The sequence below is a fragment of the Giraffa tippelskirchi genome, chromosome X, assembly GCF_054371585.1.
Source record: "Giraffa tippelskirchi isolate mGirTip1 chromosome X, T2T-mGirTip1v1.2.pri, whole genome shotgun sequence".
Classification (NCBI taxonomy): domain Eukaryota; kingdom Metazoa; phylum Chordata; class Mammalia; order Artiodactyla; family Giraffidae; genus Giraffa; species Giraffa tippelskirchi.
In genome coordinates, this window is record NC_137289.1 from 8,079,269 (window position 1) to 8,106,651 (window position 27,383).

At 38.4% G+C, this 27,383-nt stretch overlaps 1 pseudogene; it reads right to left on the reverse strand.

The window, feature by feature from the left end:
- Nucleotides 1-25,146, reverse strand: part of LOC145536648 (tRNA pseudouridine(38/39) synthase-like) — a 33,293-nt pseudogene extending 8,147 nt beyond the window's left edge.
- Between the last annotated feature and the right edge of the window lie 2,237 nt (nt 25,147-27,383).

Consider the following 27,383-nt stretch of genomic DNA (forward strand, 5'->3'; position numbering starts at 1 on the left):
CTGCAAATCAGTTACCCAAACCTATATGTTGTGGTCTGTTTTCTTTCTGGCCTGTAGACAGTCATGCCTTGTATTGAATCATTTTGAAATGATGGAAGTTTCCTTTTCATATTATAGTATTGCATTTGAATCTCTATACTGCATTTTCTGAAAGAATATTATTCAGAACTTATTCTGAGCACTCCTGTAGTATCCTACTCCATAAAGATTCTGTCAACCACACAACATTCCCTGTTTTCAAGATCACATCCATTATTTACACTTAAAAAGGCATTGAAGATAAGGCTCAGCATTCTGTGCAAGTCTTGGCTTCTACTGAGTATTGACCTTAAACATTCCTCCTGCACTTTGTGTGCACAGGCCTGGGCTTCATTATCCTACAAGATATTAAAATATGCATATAGGACTTTAAAATCACTCTTTTTAACCATAATGATAGTTCATTCAGAACAAGATATTTATATAGCTTTTCCTCCAAAAGTTATATGTTAATATGGCAAAATAGTGACCTTATGTTGGAAGAACTTAAATAACAACTTAACTAAGTGATTAAGATGATTATCACTAACAAAAGAAAAATTGACATCTACTATACCTACTGACAGGGTGCACTAAGAAGAACATGGCATTTTTTCAGTGTTAATCCTGCCCAAAATGCTTAACCTAAATCTATCATGAGGTGATATCAGATAAATTTATATTAAGAGATTATACAAGTGGCTTTTAGTCTTTAAAAATTTCAGTGTCATTAAATACAAACAAAGGATGAGGAACTGCTGTGGCCAGAAAGACTAAAGAAACAACTAAATGCTATGAAAAATCTCACGTGTGTCCTAAATGAGGAAATTTAACTATGAAGATTATTATTTGGATAGGTGAACTTTTGACAATGGAGTTTGAGTTAGAAGAAGGATCAGAAAAGTTTTTCTGTAAATGATCAATTATTAAATAGTTATAGCCTTATGGGTCATATGATACCTCCTATAATCATTTAATTGTGTTGTTGTAGCTCAGAAACAGTCATATACAAAATGTTTCTAATATTGAATAAATCAAAAATCCCAACAATACCCTGCTTTTAAAAGATACACTTAGAGCAAAAAATAAAAATCGTTATAAATAAAGGTATGGGGAAACAAATGAGGCACATACAAACCACAAGATTTAACAGCACACAGAAACAAGTTCTTTGAACACAGTATGACTAAGATAGTATTTAAACATGACCACAGATTATTAGAGACTCTTTCATTCAAGAGCAGAGTTCTGTTTCCCCTCTCCTTGAATCTGCACTAACCTGGGATGCCTTCAACCAATAGAGGACCATAGATGCCACTCTATGTGCCTTCTGACTGACTCATAAAATAGTCAAGCCTATTAAGTCTTGAATCTCTAGGTCTTTTAGAATATCTGCTGTCCAGATGCTTCCTCTGGGAACCCATCTGTCAGGATGTGAGAAGCCAAATACAGAGTCCACATAGTCACTACAGTCTACTATCCCAACTAAGCCCAGTCAAGGGCTCAAATTTGAGAGAAAGTTCTAGAAGATCTTATAGATGCCTTCCTCCAGATACTCTAAGCTCTGGGCTCATGTTCCATCAGCAGTATTTGCACCTGGATAAGTTTGCCATGTTTTCCACAGAATGACTCACCTGAAACCTGATTTGATACAACATTTAGCATTTCTGGAGAATTCATTTGAGAAGAATCTATCTGAAGAGGGTTGCTATATTGATTAAAAACTGAAGCTGAAGATAAGTGCCCCCTTATATACCATTCTTAGAATTCAATGTCAAGAAAACAGCCATTCCAGGTTCGATGCATGAGACAAACGCTCAGGGCTGGGGCAATGGGATGACCCAGAGGGATGGGATGGGGAGGGAGGGGGGAGGGGGATTCAGGACGGGGAACACATGTAAACCCATGGCTGATTCATGTCAATGTATGGCAAAAACCACTACAATATTGTAAAGTAATTAGCCCCCAACTAAAATAAGTAAATTAAAAAAAAAAAATAAAGTGCCTTGTATGCCCAATAAAAAAAAAAAAAAAGAAAACAGCTATTTGAGTAGCTGAAATTGTTTACTTCTTTTCATCAGAAAATCACACAATATTATCCAGTGGATCCAGCTTCTTGTTTGGGCTGCTAAATCGATTTTGCTCAGTTTCTATAATTCATTCACTCCAGATTCCAACCTGATTCTCTCTCCTTTCTTTAAAATAGGTTCTCGTATGTACATGAATTTGTATTTGTGTGTACTCATTTTTTTTTGCATTTTAACTGTACTTCTCAAGAAATATTTTCATATTGTATCATAATCCTTTTAGAAATAGGCATGGTATAATTTATAAGTAATTTAAATCTTTTAAATACCACCTGGAAAATGAGTTATTGCCAGGCTGAACCTTCAGATAAATTTGCACAACCTTTCATCAAATCCACCAAGTCATAAGCCATGGATTGGGTTTACTCTATAGTCTAAACTGACACTTGTTTCCACAAAGGAATAAGTGATTAAAAAAATCTACTCAGCTCTTTATAGCCAATCTCAGGGTACAACAAAAATAACACAGATTCATGAACTCATTCCTCAATATTGAGCTTTGAAATATCTTGGGCAAACTAGACAGCTCTGTACAATGTAACTCTGAGGATTAAAATGGTGCAAATAAAATGATATATAAAGCAATTTATTCCAAATGAACTTGCAGCTACTGCCTGAGTCTTTATTCTTTTGAGCCTTTGATCTTCATACCTGAAATGACTCAGCCTGCACATTAATAAGGTTTGATCAAAAACAATATCCTAGAAGTCCAGACAGGGGTAAATGCAACTACTACTAAGAGCAGGCTTCAGTCCCCCTTGCTACATTTCTGGAGATAAGAGGCATTATGAATTTTAATCAATTATTAGTTTAATTTTTTTTCAAAAAATATGTAGAGCCCTAATATCAAAAATAGGAAAAAGCAAAATCACCTGAAACACAGATAAGAGACCTTAAAGCATGGTTCAAACAGGTCCCATTTGGCTATCTCTGTTCTGATGACTCACCTTTCTTGGTGTATTTGGTTTTACTGAGGAAAATACCGATCAATCAGAGAGATCCAACCAGCACACAGAAATTCATATGTTCATGTAGAGATTAATATGTAAGAAAGAAACCTGAAAAATATGTAACAAGTTTTTGAAGATCTCTGAACCTAAACAAAAATGACTGCCATATAGGATTAAATGAAGTATTTTGTATATTGAAACACAAAAGAGGTTCAATGACTTCTAGGAGAAAATCAAAATAAAATATTCTGTAAAATTAGTTCTTAAATTACAGACAGGTTACAGTTGACATAATTCACCATTATTTTTCACTTTAAAGTTAAAAATCACTAAATATGAGTTAAAACTACTTTCTGATTTTATTGAGATATGTAAGTATATAAATACATATAAGTATACAAATACATTTATTATAATATATATATAAGTATACAAATATATAACAACATATAAACATATGATCTGTATTATATATTATAGTATATAAATATATAAAATTGAATATACTTAGGTTTACAATGTGATTATTTGATATCCTATGCACTGTGAGGATATTTGATATCTTATACATCCTCAAAAATGACAGAATGATTTCTGTTCATTTCCAAGGCAAACCATCCAATATCACATTAATCAAGGCCTATGTCCAACCACCAACGCCAAAGAAGCTGAAGTTGAACGATTCTAGGAAGACCTACAAGCCTTCTAGAACTAACACCAAAAAAAGGTCCTTTTCACCATAGGGAACTGGAATGCAAAAGTAGTAAGTCAAGAGATAACCTGGAATAACAGGCAAGTTTGGCCTTGGAGTACAAAATGAAGTGGGGCGAAGGTTAACAGAATTTTGTCAAGAGAACACACTGGTCATAGCAAACACCCTCTTCCAACAACCCAAGAGATGATTCTACACATGGATACCACCAGATGGTCAATACCAAAATTAGATTGATTATATTCTTTGCAGCTGAAGATGGAGAAGCTGTATACAGTCAGCAAAAACAAGACTGGGAGCTGACTGTGGCTCAGATCATGAACTCATTGCAAAATCCAGACTTAAAATGAAGAAAGTAGAGAAAACCACTAGGCCATTCAGGTATGACATAAATCAAATCCCTTATGATTATACAGTGGAAGTGAAATAGATTCAAGGGATGAGATCTGATAGACAGAGTGCCTGAAGAACTATGGACAGAGGTTCATGACACTGTACAAAGGTGGTGATCAAAACCATTCCCAAGAAAAGAAATGCAAAAAGGTAAAACTGCTGTCTGAGGAGGCCTTACAAATAGCTGAGAAAAGAAGAGAAGTGAAAGGCAAATGAGAAAAGGAAAGATATGCCCATCTGAATGCAGAGTTCCAAAGAATAGCAGAGCTATGAAAGCCTTCCTAAGTGATCAATACAAAGAAATAGAGGAAAACAATAGAATGGGAAAGACTAGAGAGATTTCCTCAAGAAAATTAGGGATACCAAGAGAACATTTCATACAAAGATGGGCACAATAAAGAACAGAAATTTTATGCACCTAAAAGAAACAGAAGCTATTAAGAAGAAGTGGTAAGAGGTGGGATTTCCCTGGTGGCTCAGATGGTAAAGTGTCTGCCTACAATGCAGGAGACCCGCGTTCAATCCCTGAGTCAGGAAGATCTCTTGTAGAAGTAAATGGCAACCTACACCAGTATTCTTGCCTGGAAAATCCCATGGAAGGAGGAGCCTTTTAGGCTGCAGTCCATGTGGTCACAAAAAGTCAGACACGACAGAGCGACTTCACTTTCACTTAAAAGAAGCAGAAGACATTAAGGAGAGGTGGCAAGAAAACACAGAAGAATTATACCAAAAAGTCTGGTGACCCAGATAACCATGATGGTGTGATCACTCACCTAGAGCCAGACATCCTGGAATGTGAAGTCAAGTGGGCCTTAGGAAGCGTCACTATGAACAAAATTAGTGGAGGTGATGGAATGCCAGCTGAGCTTTTTCAAATTCTAAAAGATGAGGCTGTTTAAAGTGCTGCACTCAATATGCCAGCAAATTTGGAAAACTCAATAGTGGCCACAGGACTGGAAAAGGTCAGTTTTCATTCCAGTCCCAAAGAATGTTCAAACTACCACACAATTGCATTCATTTCACAGGCTAGCAAAGTAATGCTCAAAATTCTCCAAGCTAGACTTCAACAGTATGTGAACCGAGAAGTCCCAGATGTTCTAGGTGGATTTAGAAAAGGGAGAGGAACCAGAGATCCAATTGCCAACATCTTTTGGATCATAAAAAAAGGCAAGATATTTCAGAAAAAAAAATCTACATCTGCTTCATTGACTATGCTAAAGCCTTTGACTGTGTGGCTCACAACAAACTGTGGAAAATTCTTAAAGAGATTTGAATACCAGACCACCTTACCTGCCCCCTGAGAAACCTGTATGCAGGTCAAGAAGCAACAGTTAGAACAAGACATGGATTAACAGACTCATTCAAATCGGGAAAGAAGTATATCAAGGCTGTATATTGTCACCCTGCTTATTTAACACTTATGTAGAGAACATTATGCAACATGCCACGCTGGATGAAGCACAAACTGCAATCAAGATTGCTGGGAGAAATATCAATACCCTCAGATATGCAGATGATACCACCATTACAGCAGAAAGTGAAGGGAACTAAAGAACCTCTTCATGAAGGTGAAAGAGAGTGAGAAAGCTGTCTTAAAACTCAACAAAGAAAAACTAACATCATGGCATCTGGTACCATCACTCCATGGCAAATAGATGTAGAAACAATGGAAACAGTGAAAGACTTTATTTTCCGGCTCCAAAATCACTGCAGATGGTGACTGCAGCCATGAAATTAAAAGTCGCTTGGTCTTTGGAAGAAAAGCTCTGACCAACCTAGACAGCATATTAAAAAGCAGAGATATGTCTTTGCCGACAAAGGTCCATCTAGCCAAATCTATGGTTTTTCCAGTAGTCATGAATGGATGTGAGAGTTGGACTATAAAGAAGACTGAGCACCGAAGAATTGATGCTTTTGAACTGTGGTGTTGGAGAAGACTCTTGAGAGTCCTTTGGACTGCAAGGAGATCCAACCAGTCAATCCTAAAGGAAATCAGTCCTGAATATTCATTGGAAGAACTGATGCTGAAGCTGAAGCTCCAATACTTTGGCCACCTGATGCGAAGAGCTGACTCACTAGAGAAGAAGACCCTGATGCTGGGAAAGATTGAAGGTAGGAGAAGTAGATGACACGGGACGAGATGTTTGGATATCATCACCAACTCAATGGATGCAAGTTTGAGCAAGCTCCAGGTGGTGAACAACAGGGAAGCCTGGAGTGCTGCAGTCCATGGGGTCACAAAGAGTCAGACACAAATGAGCGATTGAACAACAACAATACACCGTGACATGATTACCACCAGCAAGTTGATTGATTGATGAAAAACTGCTATTTTGAGTTGCTCCTTAGGCATTTGACAGTATGACAACCCTGCTCACAACCGAAGTCTGGATTTTTAGATAAGATATGAGTTTAGGTTTAGTGCCCCAAGTTTCTGCTTTGATTTTCCTGGAGCATTTTTAAAGATAACCACTTTGAGATGAGCCCACAAAAAGTTACTAATGTCCACTCCTACCATCTTGTAAGTACTAGGTGCTTGCTACCCTGCTCTCCATCTCCTGCTTGCTCATTGCTGGGGACTGTTCCGCCATCACTATTTATAGTGAGTCACTCAGTGCATTTTGTAATAATCCTCAAGAATAGGTTTGTGGTTGACCTAGTCTTCACCTTCTCCAACTTTTCCAGGATTATAGGCAACATGATCAATACAGTCCTTCTTACCACAGAAGTATTTGAGTAAAATTTGAATTAATCATTGGAAACATGTTCCAATTGTACCCAGAGAATTTTCACGTGGTCTGCCACACACACTTGGAATCAAGAATGTAACCACTGGGCGTCCACCCTCACCTGTGCAGGTAAGTGGCCATTGTGTCCATTTTCCCCAGGGCTTCAGTTTTTGTACGTCACTTCTAACCCTACCCCAATATACAGAGGCAATTAGATCATCTATAGCCTAACTCTGATATATTCTTGACCCTTTATGCTATAGAGACAACTCATCCTCCTCCTCTTTTGGGCATCCCCTAGTCTGCGGTGGGGGGCTAACCACTGAATTGCAAAGTTTGAAGAACAGTGAATGACTATGAATCATAATCCCATCAACAAAGATGAGGACCCACGCAGAATTCAATATAATACAAAGGAAACATATAGCAGCAGAAGGTGCTCCAATAATTATATTTCAACTTGTTGGAAAGATGGGCATTCTCTCTGGTGGTCCTGCCACTTGGCACTAATAAAATAGTCAGTGCAGGAAGCATTTCCCATAGCCATTACTGCAGCCTGCTTTATGTCAATCCTTGCTGCCTTTTGTGTTCATTAAACTTCAGGAAACAAACACAAACACATAAAACGCTTTCGGATAGCCTCTCACTTTGCAATTTGAACCTAGATGTTTCAATCACCTCACTCTATCTGTCTGCCATCAGCTGCCATGTAGTGTAATGAATGAGACCAGCTGCAATAACAAATCGAGAAAAAAACCCAATAAAACTTTTGGCATTTGCTTTGGGCTGCCTGTTCTATGGGCAAGAGCAGATGACAGACTCTGTGCCTAGATTCTTTTTTAACTCCTGAAGAACTCTGGCAAAAGCTTTGGTGGACAAGGGAAACATCAGGAATTGATCAAGGCTTACATCCTTTCGGTATTGTGTAAAATGCACACTGGAAAACATGCTAAGATGCTTTTTGCTTCAATCCTAATATGCCGTCGAGTGATTGAAATTACTCTCCTTCTGGTTGGGACCATAAAAATCAACAACCTAGAGAGGAAAGGTTTTGTTTGACAACTGCATTACTAAAAGATCTGTTAAAAATATTAAGAACAAGTACTTTTTTATGCTCATAAAAGAGCAGTGAAAAAACTGCAAAATCACTTTTTATTTCTTGCCAAGGGCAAGAAAACATAAGCATAAAGAGCAAACCAACCACAAACAGCATGGCTATCACTACACATTCTTCAAGTTTATGCATCATGTAATGAAAAAGGCTTTCCAGAAATACAAACTGTAAGTACATCTCAGAGAAAAATGGAAATGAGGGGGGAAAAAACGCTAAGGTATTGTTTTATGTAGGAATCTCTTTTCCTTCTTGCCTTTATCTTATTTGCCTTCCCGTCAAAGGAGAAAATCCATACAAGGGACAGTAAATCTTTTTGAAGGGTTCCAGTTAATCTAAAGAGACGATATTTCTTAATGACAATGTTAACTCAAAGGTAATAAGGCAGGCAGCATGATGTACTGAAGCTCAGGGCTAGGTTCAACATTCCTGAGGCAAAACGAATTCAGTGATAGGAGGGAGATCAGAAATTTCAGGGTTGAAAATGTCCTGACTATTGGTATATCAAAAAAAAAGGGAGACGACATCCAGGAGAAACACAGTTTTCCACAGGTAATTTATAAACCATGAAAGTGAGCATTCTGTTTCCTTTGATGTGTAAGTACTACCAACCTTTATAAATTCAAAGTATTCCTTAATGAGCTAAGCAGCCTGTTAAACCAAGAATAACATAATCCTTCTCCTAGATTCCGATACCTTTGTGGAAGAGAGGAAAACATGCCTTTAAAAGATCTGAATATTTTCTTAGCCAAAGAAGCTGCCACTGAGCAGGAAAACCCAAAATTGTGCTCGCTGTTGACATGCTACTCTTGACATTATCATGGCTATTTAAACAAATTTTTATCTTGATTTTGAGAAACAAAATGTGCTTTATTTCTGTGTTTATAAAATGTAGCTTTATTTCAAAATAGTCTCTTATCATACTTTCTCCAACTCTTAAATGATAAATAAATGTAAAAAAGAGTTTCAAAGATGGTTAACTCTGCTATCTTCCCATTGCTTAACTCTTATCACCCTCCGGAGTGAAAGGGTAGAAAGTGGGAAAACAAGTGAAAATGAATGGACTCACTAGTGTCCAGTATTGGACACTGGTGATACTGCTTTCTGTACTTCCCCTTCTTCTACTGTAACAATAGTTCTATTTTCCTGTTCCACTTTAAAATGTCAGTTATTTTTTGGGGGGGGTGACTGAGACTATCAAAATCCAAATGTGTTAACTGTGAAACATACATACAGCTTTATATAGCAAAATCTTATTAACCACTTATCATGTGGTAGTCACTGACCTAAACTATGCACTCACTCACTTCCCATTTAACCCTTACAACAAATTTAAGAGGCATGGGCCCTTTTCCACTTTTTTAAATTTTATTTTTAATGAGGATAATTACTTTACAGTAAATATAGTGATGGTTTCTGCCATACATCAACATGAATCAGCCACAGGCATACGCACGTCCCCTCCCTCTTGAACCTCCTTACCGAACCCAAAGCCGGTGCCCTTTTCCACTTTATAGATGATAAAATTGAGGCAAAGAAAGATTAGTAAATTTGTACTATATGGAAAATAAAATTGAGGGAAAAAAGAACCTTGGGCTATGTGCTGTAAAGGGTTGAAAAATGTTATAATATATAAGATAAATCATGTCAGGATAAGTCAGGCTAAGTTGCTTCAGTCGTGTCCAACTCTTTGCAACCCCATGGACTATACAGTCCATGGAATTCTCCAGACAAGAATACTGGAGTGGATTGCCATTTCTTTCTCCAGGGGATCTTACCGACCCAGGGATTGAACCCGACTCTCCAGCACTGCAGACAGATTCTTTACCGTCTGAGCCACTAGGGAAGCCCAGTTATGACAATTATATACAAATCATGACACAAAGATCTATAGTATAAAAGAATGAAATATAGCCATAGAGATATAAACTGAAAAATTCCAGTCCAACTTAAGCAACTGCTTAGTTAATCAGGTGCCTGCACAAACATATACAGCAACACACTCAGATCCTTTATGTAAGGAGCTGGGGAAATGAATAATTGTGAATGAGGAGGAAAAGGGAATGGGAGAATATTACAGCAAGGAGGCAGAGTGGCACACATATTGTCAAATGACAAAAATAGTGCTAATGAGTAATAGATGTGATGTCCTTTATTCAAGGGAAAACAATCCCAGGATTGGGGGAGTACAGTACCTCACAAGCAGTAGAATACTGTTTCAGGGGGATTTGGGGCAAGAGCCGTTTTTTTCCCCTAAATTTTTGACCACACGGTGCAGCATGTGAAATCCTGGTTCTCTGACCAGGGTTCGAACTTATGTCCCCTGCCGTGAACTCACAGAGTCTTACCCGCTGGACTGCCAGGGGAATCTTTTTTTAATTTTTTTTCAATATTTTGTTTTAAAGAACATTAGAAGATGCAATGGGCTTCCCAGGTGGTGCTAGTTGTAATCAATCCAGCCACCAGTGCAAGAGACATAAGAGATGCAGGTTCAATCCCTGGATCAGGAAGATCCCCTGGAGAAGGAAATGGTAACCCACTCCAGTATTCCTGCCTGGAGACTTGCATGGACAGAGGAGCCTGAGGGGCTACAGTCCATGAGGTCGTAAAGAATTGGACACGACTGAAGCAGCCAGGCACAGAAGTCACAATATGGAAACAGTGTGATTGGATAGGAGGTTGGGATTTCCTTACAAGGCTAGCAAGTTGTATTTTCTAGGGTAAAGTGAACTAGCTAATACTGAGTTGGAAGACTGGGGTTGGTATATGTTAGGTTTCCCTAGACAGGTGTTTCTAGTAAGTGCACGTTGACTTGGCTGTAGATTTGTGATGTGGGCAGGACCACTTGGGTGGTCTCCATTTTGAGGTTCTGATATATGAATTAACCTTATCACTATTTATAGATTATATGGCCCAGTGCAATTGCTAGAGCTGGGCTAAGATTTATTGCTAACAATACAGAGACCAAAACGGGGTGCAAGCTAAACAACAGCACTACTGACATTTTTGATATGACAGATCTGTGTTTTTCAAGTCTATTCTGTGCACTTGCAGGACATTTAGCCGCTATCCTCTAAATCATAGACTGGTTGACTTTAGCAGACCCCAGCCTTTGTGAGAGCCGCAATGCGTCCACACATTTCTAAATTCTCCCAGTTGAGGATCTCCGAATTACAGAATTTATGTCATTCACCATCTTCTATTTAGAAAACAGTAATCAATTACTACAGAGTAGATCTGATTCTCAGTGTTTTTTTCATTGTAATGTTACTTAAACGTATATAACTAAAGTACAAAAACAAAACTAAGTACAAATTTATTTTGTTAATTCTCACAGTACTATAAAACAAAGTAAACTTTATAATTAAATGATAAAATCATAATACTTATGAAAACAAAAGCACTGTGTGAAATACGTATAATGATATTGACCGCCATAGCCCACATCTTAGGGCTTTCTAAATACCCATAATACCAAGAATTGTGTTATGTCAAAATTCTTCCCATCATTTTTCTATTGTCAATTCATTTTCAACATCATTTTTCTATTGTCAAGTCATTTTCAACTCTTCATTTGTACAGTATGCCATTGCATAATTTGGTCTACATTGGTGAAATTGCATAACTTAGATATGAAAACCAAACCTAGTGTCTCCTCAATAGTTCAAGGCTAAGTAGTAGTACTTGGTGCCAACACAATTACAAAACTGAACACAAGTACTGACATTATGTGGCAATATTCAATTAAAAGATGGTTCGTCAGGAAATTTGGAGGTCTCCAAAGTAAAAATCTCAGGAAATTTGGAGGTCTCCAAAGTAAAAATCTTTCACAGATTCACTCTCTTCATTAATGGAATTTTTCTAAGCGATTGTTAACTCTTCCTGTTATTTGTCCCTTGTCAGGATATATTTAACAGGAGGCTTGCTGTGTGCTATTTTCAGTCTTCCATGAATTCTATGTTCCTTAACAGCACCTGAATACAGGTGCCAGAGAGCTGGCAAGCCAGCTTTTGGGGATAATAGAAGTTCATGTATCTCATTCGTATGGAAATTCCATACGGTGAACGGCAGCCATTTACAGCTCTCTTCCCTTCTGATGTGTAAAGTAACTTACACCCCCCTCTCTTGAGAATGATTCTAGCCTCTGGCTTTCTAGATGACTTGTTAGATTTTTGATCCCTGTCTCGCTAAAAAGGGCTATCTTGTAGGAGAGTATATATATGCCCACAATACGTTAAATAAACACCTTTGTTCCATTAAGAGCACTGGTTCCTGTGTGTCTCTCTCTCTCTCTCCCCCTCTCTCTCCCCCTCTCTCTCCCTCTCTCTCCTCTGTCCCCTTCATGCGGCTCAGCCTCTTTTCTTCCTTCTTTCACTTTCTTATTGGTCGACTCTGTACCCCCAAGTTCCGGTCCATTAAAGGACCACAACAGTCCCTCATATGTGCAGCCTAAGATAAATTACATAGTTCTTTGTGGAGATATACACCAGCTTTTCAATTTAAAGAATAAGGGATACTAATAAATGCTAAAAACTTAAGTGAGCTATCATCAGTGTCACCAATCACATCATGTGGTAAGTATCCTTTGTCTCTGTGCATATACACTGCAAACAGCATTAAACATAAAAATTGGGTTTATGTTGTTATCATCTCCTCCTTGCATACAGTCTGACCTTCTTCCTGCATTATTTTTATTTAAAGGATTCCAGTTGGCAAGAACATTCTTGACTCTAAAAGAGTTTAGACTCCAGCATATTTTATACATAATCCTCTGAGACTTTAGTTTAGTACAGTTTAAATAAAGCTTACTTTGTGCTTTATTTCTATAGACTAGTGAGCACTTCCCAAAGTGTATTCCTCAGAATTCTAGCTTTGCTGCAAATCAGTTGGTATTTGCAATATTATGTTTTATAAGACATACATACTTTGATCATATATTTCTCATACATAGCTAGTCTTTGTCTACATTTCCTTTCTCACAGCTCCCTAAGCCCTTTGAATTTCCTGAGTGATAAGAACAATGGGACCATCTTTGTTATAATATCTAGTCTCTTGTTCTCTGTTCCTGAAAATGCTTCAGGGCCATGAAGGTGAAATGCCTGTCTTGTTATTTACAAGAAGCTCCTTCCCACCACTACTGGTTTTATGTTAACCAGGTGACTTCTGGAAAGCACCTGAAGATGGGGGCTGCTTGCCAAGGGAAACTAACCAATGAATAGAGGGTGAAACTTTAAGGCCCACCCCCTGATTTCCAAGGAAGAGGGAGGGGTTGCAGGTTGAATCAGTCACCAGTGATCAATAATTTAATCAATTGTGCATAGATAAGGCAGTTGCTATTTAGCGGCTAAGTCCTGTCCAACTTTTTGCGACCCCATAGACTGTAGCCCTCAGGCTCCTCTATCCATGGGATTTCCTGGTCAAGAATACTGGAATGGGTTGCCATTTCCTTCTAAACACCTAAAAGGAACTTATAGGTTGGTGCACATATAGAGGTGTGGGAGGGGGGTGCACCTAGAGAAGGCCAGCAAGCCCCACACCCCTTCCCCATGCCTTGTCCCACACATCTCTTCTATCTGGCTGTTCCTGAGTTACATCTTTTTATAATCAACTGGTAATCTAGTAAGTAAAATCTTTCTGAGTTCTGTGAGCCACTGTAGGAAATTAATTTAAACCAAATAAAGAACCTCTGATTTATAGCCAGTTGTTCAGAAACACAGATGATAACCTATGCTTTTCACTGACATCTGAAAGGGAGGTCAGTTTTGTAGGAGTGAGCCCTTGAGGAATGTGAGGGAAAGTGATGCTATCTTTGGGTAGTAACAGAATTAAGTTAAATTGTAAGACACCTCACTGGGGTCATACAATCGGTTGTTGGATGTGTGGGGGCTCCTCCTGTGGACTTGGTGACCAGAACCCCTTTTTAGTGTTCTCATGAAAAAAAAAAAGTCATCAATTGAAGCTATGTAAGAAAGCAATATCAACAACCTCAGATATGCAGATGTTAGCACTCTAAGGACAGAAATTGAAGAACTAAAAGAGCCTCTTGATCAGGGTGAAAGAGGAAAGTGAAAAAGCTGGCTAGAAACTCAGCATCAAAAAAACTAAGATCATGAATTCAGTCCTGGCACTTCATGGCAAATAGAAGGAGGAAAGTGGTAGCAGTGATAGATTTTATTTTCCTGGGCTCCAAAATCATTGTGGACGGTGACTGCAGACATGAAATTAAAAGACCCTTGCTCCTTGAAAGGAAAGCTGTGACAAACCTAGACAGCATATTAAAAAGCAGACAACGCTTTGCCAACAAAGGTCTGAATAGTCAAAGCCATGTTTTATCCAATAATCATATGTGAATGTGAGAGTTGGATCATAAAGAAGACTGAGCACCAAAAAACTGATTCTTTTGAATTGTGGTGCTGGAGAAGACTCTTGAGAGTCCCTTGGACTGCAAGGAGATCAAACCAATTGATCCTAAAGGAAATCAACCCTGAATATTCATTGGAAGGACAGATGTTGAAGCTCTAATACTTTGGCTAGCTGATGTGAAGAACTAACTCATTGGAAAAGACCCTGATACTGGGAAAGATTGAAGGCAAAAGGAAAAGGTGACAGCAGAGATAAGATGGTTAGATAGCATCACCAACTCAATGGACATGAATTTGAGAATTCATGAATTTGCTATCTCCAGGAGATAGCAAAGGACAGAAGAGCCTGGTGTGCTGCAGTCCATGAGTCCACAAATAGACAAACTTGGCAAATGAACAAGAAAGCAATTAAGTCCTTTATTACAGGACATTTTAGAGTTTTGAACATGCTACAGTATATTGTGCATCTCAAAAGGAAGATGTTTTCTCCACTTTATTCGACCATAAAAACTTTAGTATTTCTATCATTTTACTTATCATAATACACTTCAAATATCATGATTCTAAAACAATGTTACTGTAGCTAGCTAAAGCTCAAATAGTGTAATAAAGCAAGAAATAATTTGGGAGCAATGTTTGGCTCGACCACTTACTGGCTTACTATCCAGAACAAAAGCTTAACTTCTTCAAGCCTCATTTTCCACTTTTGAAAACATGGATCATAATCAAAATTATCTAATACGGTTTCTAAGCAGATTAAACATAGTATGTACAAGAAGCTAGCAATCAGCATTAGCTACTACTATTTCTCATAGGCAGTTTGATTGCCTCCTTCTCTCTTTACGACAGTACTAATTCACCCACTCATCTGTGTAATTGCTGAAAGTTAACCAAAAACAGTTATGAAAGATTCTAATGAAAATATTCATTTATTCACTCATTCATTCAGCAGATAATTATTGAAAACCTACTATGCATTATGAAGTGAAAGTCACTAAGTTATATCTGACTCTTTGAGACGCCCATGGATTGTAGCCACCAGGCTCCTCTGTCCATGGGATTCTCCAGGCAAGAATACTGGAGTGGGTAGCCATTTCCTTCTCCAGGGGATCTTCCAGACCCACAGACCAAACCTGCATTTCCTGAATTGACAGGCAGATTCTTTACTGTCTGAGCTACCACTATGCATTACTCACTGTGTTAAATTGTAAAGCTGGAGAGATGAATGTGGCATCGAGTTACTGTCTTTGAGATGCTTGTGACTTCATATGAGACAGAGCCATGGAAATAGATCAGAACACGGTGGTGGTTCACAGAATTCCACTCTCTGCAATGTGCAGATCTCATACAGAAGGAGGTGTAATTGACTATGTAGGGGGAAAGAGAGGCAGATATGGCTTCCTGGAGAGGTGCTTGATGAACCTGAATTTGAAAGAAAACTCATGGGGTTGAAGGTAAGACAAATGGGGCAAGGAAGGCACTCTAGGCTCAGGAAATACCACAGACATTTTAGCATTGTGTGTCCTAGACACTTTAGTTCATTATTCTATAGCAAAAAGCATGAAGAAAATGGTAAACAGGACTGCAGAAACCACCATCCCTATACAATAAACACATGCAGCCTCTCTCAAACGTTGCCTTGCTTTGCATTTCATTTCACAATTCCCTTCTTGGTTGGTGATTCATATAATCAAATCTCAATTATAATAAGGAAAGCTGAGTTACTGGATACTTAATATGTGTCAGGCAGCATCCTAAGCTCTTTACATTTGGAAACATTTAATTCTCATGAGTCTGTGGGGCTTCCCCGATAGCTCAGCAGTAAAGAATTTGCCTTCCAAACAGGAGATGTGGGTTCGATCCCTGGGTCAGAAAGATCCCCTAGAGAAGGAAATGGCAACCCACTCCAGTATTGTTGTCTGGAAAATCCCAAGGACAGAGGAACCTGGCACACTACAGTCCCTGGGGTCACAAAGAGTCAGACAGGACTGAGCATGCATGCAACATTCTCTGAGGTATACACTAGTAACACTACTTTGCAAATAAGAGAATCAGCCAGGAAGCTGTTATAGGGCTTGTTCAAGTTCATGAAGCCAGTCTATGATGTCAATCAGAATTGACATGGGCTCCAGAGCCTATGCTGGGAAAGATGGAAGGCAAAAGGAGAAGACGGCAACAGAGGATGAGATGATTGAATGGCGTCACCAACTAAATGGACGTGAACTTGAGCAAACTCTGGGATATACTGAAGGACAGGGAAGCCTGGAGTGCTATAGTCCATGCAGCTTCAAAGAGTCGGCCATGACTTAGTGACTGAACAACCACCACCAGAACCTATGTTCTTATTCCAAGCCATTTTCTGTCTTCCTGGCATTTTATGTGCTCTGCCCATCTTCCCTAGCAAATGCGACATGCTAACTTTTCAATGTTGTTTCTCAGTGTTTTGCCTGTTTCCTTCATGGCACCTATTCCAACTTGTAATTACTTTTATTCTCTTGCTGTGATTTTTTTTATGTCTCCCTCTATATATACACGGGCTTCCCAGGTGGCACTGGTGGTAAAGAACCCACCTGCCAGTGGAGGAGACATAAGAATTGCGGGTTTGATCCCTGGGTAGGGAAGATCCTCTGGAGAAGGGTATGGCAACCCACTCTAGTATTCTTGCCTGGAGAACCCCATGGACAGAAGAGCCTGATGGGCTATAGTCCATGAGGTTGCAAAGAGTTGGACATGACTGAAGCGACTTAGCATGCACTCTATATACAGGGTCTTTGCCTCTAGTTCACTACTGAACTCCAAGTCTTGGCATAGTATTTAATATATAGTAAGCATTCAGTGCATGTGGTAAGTGACTTTCCATTTTAAAAAGATAATGGGGAGGGGTGGCAGAAAAACTCTGTTTCTAGCACAGAATTTTCTAATCCAAGACTGCTCATGGCATAATTTAAATGCCTTTAAACAAAGCGTTTGTTCTACCATAACATGTATCTACTCCATAGATTTGGAAGAAAACTTTTTTTAAATAAAATACTGGTTGTTCATAAGATCAACACTCTCCACTCTCTAATCCTGCCCCAAATCAAAACCAGCATCACAGGTAACTGCGTGACTCATTCTTGCTCTCCCTTGTTGTGAAATAGGAAAACTCTCCATTCACTTGGCTAGGCAGTTTTCTGTTCCATGATAGATATTCCTTTTAAACCAGCGAAGTCAAGTCTAGCTGCTATAGATGTTTTATTTGGCCAACATAGTAGCCTTTGAAAGGACTGAACTTCAAGATCTTTATATTGAGCGTGCATTCCCCAATCTAACAGAGATTAGGACATTCCCTGCTGCCTTATACCTGACTCTGTGAAACAGTTAACTGAAATACTGACAGCAGAGCAAGATAATGCAAGCCATACACCTGTTTGAGAAACCAATCTGGCATTGTCTTTTAAATACATAGACACCTACTCTTTGACCCAGCAATCTTCCCTAATTTGGTGAACTGGTCATTTAAAAAAACTGGCTTCCAGCCAATTGACTGTTGACTAATTGACCTCCTTCTAGCATTCAGTGAATGTTAAGCATTATTTGAGCTTTTAATTATTGGCAGTGGGAAATGCTGCGGTGCACTGCCTAGATAACCCTTCAGGACCAAGGCACTATGTCCCCAGCTTCCAGGAGCATTGGCTGCGGATGGCTCACAGCTGCAGTCTCCTCTGAGCATTGGTCTTGGTCTAAAGAGTTGCCTCCCTGAAGGTTATGTCTCTCCCCCAAGGGTATTCAACATCCAATAACAGATCAGTATAGGACTACAAAGGCCCAGGCCCCCAGCCTAACTTCTGACCCACTGTGAAAGGCCAGCCCAGCAACAGAGCTGCTTGTCAGGTCAGATGAGAATCTGGTATAACTCCATCATGACTTGCCTTCTCCCTCTGCCCAATCCTGCCCCCCACCTTCCCTCGCAGGTGTTGTTTTCTCTTGTGTGTCCTCCCCAGTCAGTCTCCCCAAATGCAAATTTCCTCCATGGAGTCTGTTTCTCAGGAACCCAATCTAACACACTAGTGATGTGGAGTAACATTTTAAAACAAAAACCTATCTTTTTAGGTGTTTTGCAAACTGCAAAAAAAAATACATACTTGCATCTCCTGAAACAACAAAGATGTCCATCACCTTGTTCCACAGAAGTAAAGGTTCCATCACCTAAAAACACAAAGCCATTTACTACAGCTATTCTCATGGGATCACAAACCTGGGAATGACCCTCCACTCTCTAAGTGAGAGAAATAAATAAATGACTCTGATGCACTAATACCATGGACTACTACGCATAATTTTGAAAACTTGACTTGGTGGGATTTTGTGAAGTTTTGCTAAGCAAGATAAAACAAAGATGGAAAAAAACATGTTACTTTATGATCCCATGTTTAAAGCAGAGAATGGAGAAAAGTAGAGGAGTTACCATGGGTTTGTGAGTGGGACCACACAGATGGAGGATGTTGTTTCACATGTTATAAGAAGCACAATCATTTGCAATTTGAAAAACATCTGACCAAGAGAAATTATAATTGAAGTTTAAATTCCCACATCTCTAAATGCCAATTTAAGCACAAATAGTTTACAGTCATTGAGTCCTGGGAGCAGGCCCATTTGCTGGAAGGCAATTTACTGAAATTCAGCCTACCAGATGGAAAATTTGTCAAATTATTGTTTAAGTTCTAGGTGGATATTGTTTAAGTTCTTTTTATTTTGTACCTGATTCCATGTGGCTCTTTCTTACAATTTTGGTTGTACAGGAGTCTGACAATTTCCAGTTAGTTTTCAGTGAGAATTATTCCACATACAGATGGATTTTTGCTGTCTTTGTGGGAGGAGATGAGTTACATGCCCTGCTATTCTACCATCTTGATATTCTCCTCAAAATTTAATTTACATATTTAAAAAATGTACAGGTCTTACATGAAGCTTTATACCTTTTGTCAATTATATCTGCCTACATAACCAATACCCAAGACAGGACACAGAGCATTTCAATTACTCCCCCAAATCCTTGGCACTCCTTTCAGTTTGATTCTCATCTCTACAGTCCAGCAATTAACTTTCTGGTTTCTTGCACTTCACACAGATAGAAACTTACAATATTATCTTGGTGTGTTTAGATTCTCTCACTCAAAGTTAAATTTCTGAGGTTTATCATCATTATTCCAGGTATCAATTGTTCACTTTTTCTTTTTATTGAAATAGCATTCCTTTGTGTGAATCTACCAAAATATATCCATTCTCCCACTGAGGACGATTTTTTTGGCATTATAAATAATGCTATGAATATTGTGTACGAGTTTTTATGTGAATATATAAATTTCCTTTTGATAAATACTTAGGAGAGGAATTTCTGGGTCATAGGTAGATGTAGGTCAACTTTGTAAGAACTTGCCAATCTCTTCTCCAAAACAGTTGCGCCATTTTTCACTAAGATTGTTAACTTGAGCAAGCTCCTTTCTGGTGTTTTCAGTCTATCCAACTTTAGACATTCAAGTAGATGTGAAATTGAATCTCACAGTAGTTAGAAGTTCTGTTTCACTGGTGATATACAGCATCCTTTCATGTGTTTATTTGCCATCCATATATATTCTTTTGTCAAGGATTTGTTCATGTTTTTGTCCTAACACCAAATTCTAAGAATTATTTTTATATCTTTTACACAACTTCTAAACTATTAAAAAAAAACATTATACAGAAATTAATCCCTAGTAAATAAGGCTTTACATAAAGCATATACTTATAATTAACACAGTATTTACCTGGCATACTACCTCACCACTCACAGGGTTTTATTAGCTCTTAGCTCTTTCATGTATTATTTTCCTCATATATCTAAATGATATGCATATACTGTTATTATTTCTCACCAAGTGTAAACATTTTCTATTTTCTGTCCTATTAGGAAAAATATGAGGATTTTGATTTCTTCTACCATGATCACACTGAAGTTTTCCTGTGATAAACATAAATATGTCACAATTTTATTAAATCAATATTCAGCATTTATATTACAACTATGTAAGTTGTTTATGACACACCCATATTCAGTACACTGATTGCTTTTTGTTATAATTTTCTCTTCGAGTTTATAACTGCCTATTTTTTTACTTTGCAATTTTCTATGAAACTATCCCTATCAACCCCCCTCCTTAGTTTTTAACTATACTATATAAATTCTTCAATGAGAGTAAATATACCAGGTAATCACTTTTTTTTTTTTTTTTTGAACAGCACAGCATGCGAGACGGAGAAGGCAATGGCACCCACTTCAGTACTCTTGCCTGGAAAATCCCATGGACGGAGGAGCCTGGTAGGCTGCAGTCCACGGGGTCGCCAAGAGTCGGACACGGCTGAGCGACTTCACTTTCACTTTTCCCTTTCATGCACTGGAGAAGGAAATGGCAACCTACTCCAGTATTCTTGCCTGGAGAATCCTAGGGACGGCGGAGCCTGGTGGGCTGCCATCTATAGGGTCGCACACAGTCGGACACGACTGAAGTGACTTAGCAGCAGCAGCAGCAGCAGCAGCAGCAGCATGCGAGATCTTAATTCCCTAACCAGGGATCAAACCATACCCCTTGCACTCAAAGTGTGGGATCTTAACCACTGGACCACCAGACATGTCCCTATCAGATGATCGATTAATTCAACTTTGTGGGGGAGGCGAGCTGTCTCTCCCCTAGAGAATGACATCCACCTGCTCCACTCTGAGCTGCTTTTTCTGAGGCCTAATACACAGTTCTCAACATATGATTCTCATTCAACATCACCCATTCTCTCTCATGTTGCCTCTGATATGTTATTCTTTTAAACAATTTTTGATATATTCTTTATTCTTGGTTTAATCTCTACTTTCAGAGGAGCACTTTTCAGAAATTCCTGACAAAGAGTCTGTGAAAGGAAATTATTTGAGATGTGTACATTTGAAAATATATTAATTCCATCTTCATATTTGTATGAGAGTTTCGCTAATATACAATTCTAAGTTAGAAGTATTTAACCTTGGGAAGTATTAGGGCATTTTCAGTTGTCTTGTATATCACAGTTCTGTCACAGAAAATTCTGATGCCATTATGATTACAAGGTATAAGTACTTTAGAAAGCTATTTTTCATTATTGACTAAGGATAATCACTAAATCCAGATAAATGCACACACTCTGACCCAGCAGTATACACCATAAAACATGTTAATGAAAATATATTTGTACATGGATATTCATAACAGTATTTTAAATAGCCAAAGATTGCAACTTACTCAAATGCATTTTAGTAGTTCAGCACATAAATTGTGCTATAATTATACAGTCGAACACTATACAGCAATAAGAATGAACAAACTATAACACAATGACAAAGACAAGTCTCAAAATGTTAAGCAAAAGATTTCAGACACGAAAGGATATATGCTACCTGATGCCATTGTAAAAACTGCAAAAGCTGGTGAATTTGATATTTTCAGTTAAAAATAAGGATAGCGTCAGCATTAGCTGTGGGCTGTGATCCGGAGGGCACCATGGGGGGGCTTTTGTGAAACTGCTGATGTTCCACTTCTTGATCTGGGTGCTAGTTACATGCAAGTGTTAAATTTTTGAAAATGAAGCAATACATTTATGATTTGTGCACTTTCTTATATGGAAGTTATACTTCATTCAAATTTCTCCCCAAAGTTGACAACTTTGACCAAAGTTTTTAAGTTTTAAACTTTAGAGTAATTTTAGGTTTAAAGATGAGTTTTTGAGATAGCACGGAGTTCCTCTTCACCATGGTTCCTTTAAAATTTACTTCTTATATAATCATATTTTTCAAAACTAAAAGATTAATACGGGTATAGCATTATTAACTAAATTATAGACTTTATATTTCAGTTTTTCTGCTAATATCCATCTTTTAGGATGTGATTGAGGATACCACATTGCATTTGACCAAGTAATTTTTAATACATTTGATAAAAGTTTCCTATATAAATTTTTAAACAGTTTGTAAAAAACAAAGAAATCACTTCAATACCCAACACGAACAGAATAGTTAAATTTTATGATGGAAGAGGATCCAGCAATTATCATCGAAGAACATTTAATAACATAGTTATATGTGCTATGATTCCAATGTTATATGGTAAATATTATTAAATTGGGTGAATACTGTTATCCCAATGGTATTAATGTTACATTAGTATTATATATGTAAGCATATAAAAACACTTTTGTGCAAGTGTATTAAAATGACAGTGGTGGTTATATTTGGGTTGCATGATTATGTGAGATTTTTTATATTCCCTTTATGGTTTCCTGAGTTGTAACTCCTCTCAACAAGATCACTACAGAGTATTCAGAGTTTACGTTCCAATGTGGGAGTTAGCCACCATTTTCTGTAAAGGGCCAGATAGTAATTATTGTAATAGATTTTGCAGACTGTATGGTCTCTGTCACAATGACTGTTCAATTCTGCCATTGTGTGAAAGCAGCCACAAACAATGGCATAAAGACTCATAAAATTAATGAGCATGACTTGTTCTAATAAAACTTTATTTACAAATATTTGGCCTTCAGGCTGCATTTGCCCAGCCTTTTTCTAAAGCATTTCTCGTATTCACCCAGAATGATAGTTACTATGTACTGTCCTTGGAAAACTGAGAAGTTATTCAATAATTTTTATTGGGCTTAATTCTTTCATTGAACTCTGAGAAAGGTTGCTGCATTTTCTAAATTCTTAGAAACCAGCAGCTATTTCCTATATAATCAGCATTTTAAGTAACATGCATTTTAAATGAAATCTATTATCATATAGAGGAGGGACAAGAAGAGTTCAAGATGAGAATGGATGCAAAACTTGAACAGAAAATAATATCCAGAAGTAAGGAGGAATACTGGGTATGGAAAAGCACAATAGATCTTAGATATTAAGAAAGCTTCATGAAGTGATGACTCATTGATTGTGAAGGGAGTGGAATTACTTCACTGATTCCGACTTGTGTATTTGGTAGATGGTGGAAGCATCGACTCTAAACGAGAAATATGGACACAGAGGAATAGAGGACAAGTACAAATTGAAGGATTTCTCTAAATGCCTGTTTTAGAGACTCCAGGGATGGTATTATCTAAGTGTTCTCTGGTAACAGCCCATTACTTGGGTCTTGATGAATTGATATATGGCTGTGAGCCAGGACGCCTTATGTTATCTCATATTAGATGAACACTTTAAAGACTTTTGAACAAGTATGAGATCAGGCTAATTAACTATAACATACATATCTTTGGGTAGTGGAAAGCAGAGTCATTTTAGTATCTACCAAGATAAGAACAAAGCATCCCACCTAGCTTTATTTCCTTGTAATATCACCTTTACAAAAATCCTCTATCATTCCCTTTATCAAGTGAAAAGGAAAGTTGGACAAGAGATGAATTACTTTTAACTGGAGAGTCTTATGTCTGTATTAATGACATTTCACATTTATTAATATATATCTTAAAGATTTTATGATTAAACTAGGAGACGTATACAATAAGCATGCATCAATTCACTATATAATCTCTCAATGTATAAGAGAATCTCCATGAAAACAGAAAGATACATTGATAAGAGAACTAACCGAAACAAGCAAAAAAAAAATATGACCATGACAAAATTCACAGAAATAAATCAGCTTTGTCATCAACATTCTCTTTCAAAGACATTCTGGATCCAATCAGTTGTCACAGATCCTTCTCCATGCCTTTGACATCTGTCCCTCGTCCCCATTCCCAGAGCCCCTGTACCAGCAAAGGCTCACATTTCTTTTCGTTTAGGACACACACTCTCCATGCCTGTTAGTCCACCTGCTCTACTGCTGCCAGAATTCATGTTGAAGCTTTCAGTGATGATGTCACTCCCTCACTACAAGAGCTCATCTCCCCCCCCCACCGCTGCAGCCAAATTAGATCGCTTGCACTTCCCAGAACCCTACCTCATTCATCAATATCTGGCGATGCTCCATTTCTTAATGCTATGCCTTCTTTCCCATTGATCTCCTTCTCCCTTTGGCATTATCTGTGCCTGTCAAAATCCTTCACAACCCTTAAGACTTGTCTCAAAACTCTCTAAATGTGTTCTTTATTGGAGCCTTTGTAACTAGGTTGTCTCATTGTAACTCAGATTACTGATGAAACTGGAGAGTGAGCCTGGACAGCATAGGAGCTGTCCAGGCTTTGAGTTGAAGTGGATTTTCTCAACCTGGGGAAAGCTTTGAAAGTGGAAATGTTAGTTGCTCAGTTGTGTCCACCTCTTAGGGACCCCAGGGACTGTAGCCCACCAGGCTCCTCTGTCCATGGAATGCTCCAGGCAAGAATACTGGAGAGGATTGCCTTTCTCTTCTCCAGGGGATCTTCCCAACCCAGAGATTGAACCCGGGTCTCCCACATTGCAGGCAGATTCTTACTGTCTGAGCCACCAGGGAAGCTTTAGATGGCACATAAACGACATCAGTCAAATAAGCACAGAGGAAAAATTATATGACCTATCTCAAAGCAACTTTCCCTGAGTCCTTTCCCTCAACTATAGTTGTCTGAGTCTTGTTATATTGTAAGCCTCAAGAGAACCTAGACTGTGCTTTAAACCTCTTGGTGTACCTGAAAGTGCCTACGGCAGTGCCTTTCTCATTGTCCACACTACACTGAATCAATTTCAGCATGACCATGTTTGGACAGTTAGCCACACATACTTCACATAGTTCTGACACTGGCATAACTGCTTCTTCTGGGTCACTGGACATCATACACATTGTTTTCTAAGTGCCCTTTCCTATTTCTAACCAGCTTCCCTGGGTTGTACTACAATGGGCCACAGAAGGACTAAGGTCAATATAACACATGGCAAAAAGGCTAATTAGTAAGAAATTTTTCACATACATTTCTTTACAATTAGCTGGCAGAATGAGACATCTGTATGCAAAATGAACATAGGCAGGAGCACCAACTACTGACCAGAACAATATAGTAGTGGAAAAAGACACAGCAGAAATGTATTGATTAATATATACACACACACACACACACACACACACACACACACATACATACACACACACACATATATGTTACTTCAGCTAATGAAGCTGCATCCCACAGAGGCTAAAAAGAGAAGCTAGTTTATCTGTTAACTTATTACGCTTTGTGAACAAAAACAAAATAAACTTGGAAATAACAAATAGGAAAGAAATGCTTTAATTAAGTAGAAATATAATGTAGAAAAGCAGACTCTCATTACAGCCCAATGACTATACTTCTCTATGCCTTTGGCCAAAAATAGCATATGCTAAAACTGCTCAGGCCATGTTTAATATTATATGGTTGAACCTTCCATTCCCAAATGGTTTTTACGTTTCTATAGTGCTTACTTAGCCATCTGAAGACACATGAATTATCTACTTGGGCTTGATACTAGTCAAAAGAGATAGAAAGCAATCATGGCTAAATGTAGTTATTGATAACGCCCATCCATAGCATGGAAAGAGTTCTCTCTCTAAATGTCTTATTTCCCCTGTTTCAAGCCAACATGAAAAATTTTTAGTTTTAGTGAGGACTGAGCCCCACCTCATTATAGAAAATTGTCTACTTTGTTGTACTAATCTTCACAAAAATCACAATTAAAAGGATTTTAGGAATTCTGAGAAGACTTAAGACTCTGAATTTTAGAGTTAGGAGGAATCCCAGGTATAAATATATCAATTCCTTCCTCATATGTCACCTGAGTCACGAGAGTGTCTGAGCCAGGATAAGAGACCAAGTTTGTGGCACTGAGGCCAGTGCTGTTTTCAATTAAATTTTCTGCAGAGAGTGAACTTTGTCTCTTGGTTTCAGGACCGTTATTTAAATAACTCAAGTAAAAATAAAGGGCTTCAAATTTAAAAGGACTTCCAAGGCACTCATTTTTTTCTGTACAAATATATCAACTTTTAAAAATCTTGGCCTCTGATGTGCCTTTTATAAATCTCGGCTTTTATGTCTTTCTTGCACATGATCACCTTTCAGTCCACAGGAACACATAGCAAACCTATAACACAGTTATCTGGATGCATTTCCAAATGTTCTAATTCTTTTTCAGGTCAGGATGAAACCTACCACAGCTAGAAAGATTTTTCTGAGAAATTTATGCATAGTTCTTAATTATGCCATTTAAATCTATTGACTTGGGGAAAAAAGGCCTTATCACTACTCAGGTTGCTGATAGTGTTGTATCAGTCACTCAGTCGTGTCTGACTCTTTGCAACCTTGGGCTGTAGCCTACCAGGCTCCTCTGTCCATGAGATTCTCCAGGCAAGAGTGGGTTGTCAGTTTCTCCTCCAGGGGACCTTCCTGACCCAGGGATTGAACCTGGGTCTCCTGCATTGCAGGCAGATTCTTTACCATCTGTGCTACCAGGGTAAGTCTGAAACAAAATAAATTATAGTCGCAAGAAATTTCCCCACAAAATTACAGATTTGAGACCTCCTCTATGTCCCACTCGGAGAAGGTAATGGCACCCCACTCCAGTACTCTTGCCTAGAAAATCTCATGGATGGAGGAGCCTGGTAGGCTACAGTCCATGGGGTCACTAAGAGTCACACATGACTGAGCGACTTCATTTTCACTTTCATGCGTTGGAAAAGGAAATGGCAACCCACTCCAGTGTTCTTGCCTGGAGAATCCCAGGGATGGTGGAGCCTGGTGGGCTGCTGTCTAGGGGTCGCAGAGTTGGACACGACTGAAGCGACTTAGCAGCAGCAGCAGCAGCAGCTATGTCCCACCACAAATGCCTTCCCTGGCATCTAGATCACTCAAAGAAACTCCTGGATGTCAAAGCAGTCCTAGTGGTTTCCTAGATGATAGCTGAAAACTCCACTGAAAATGTAGGGGTATTCTTTCTTAGAAACATTCACAGCCAGCTGACAGGGCGTAAGAATGCCAATGTTTTGCCAGAGTTTAATGTATTTGAAGAGTTCCATAATGCACGAAGAATATGGAAGGGGGAGAGCACTTA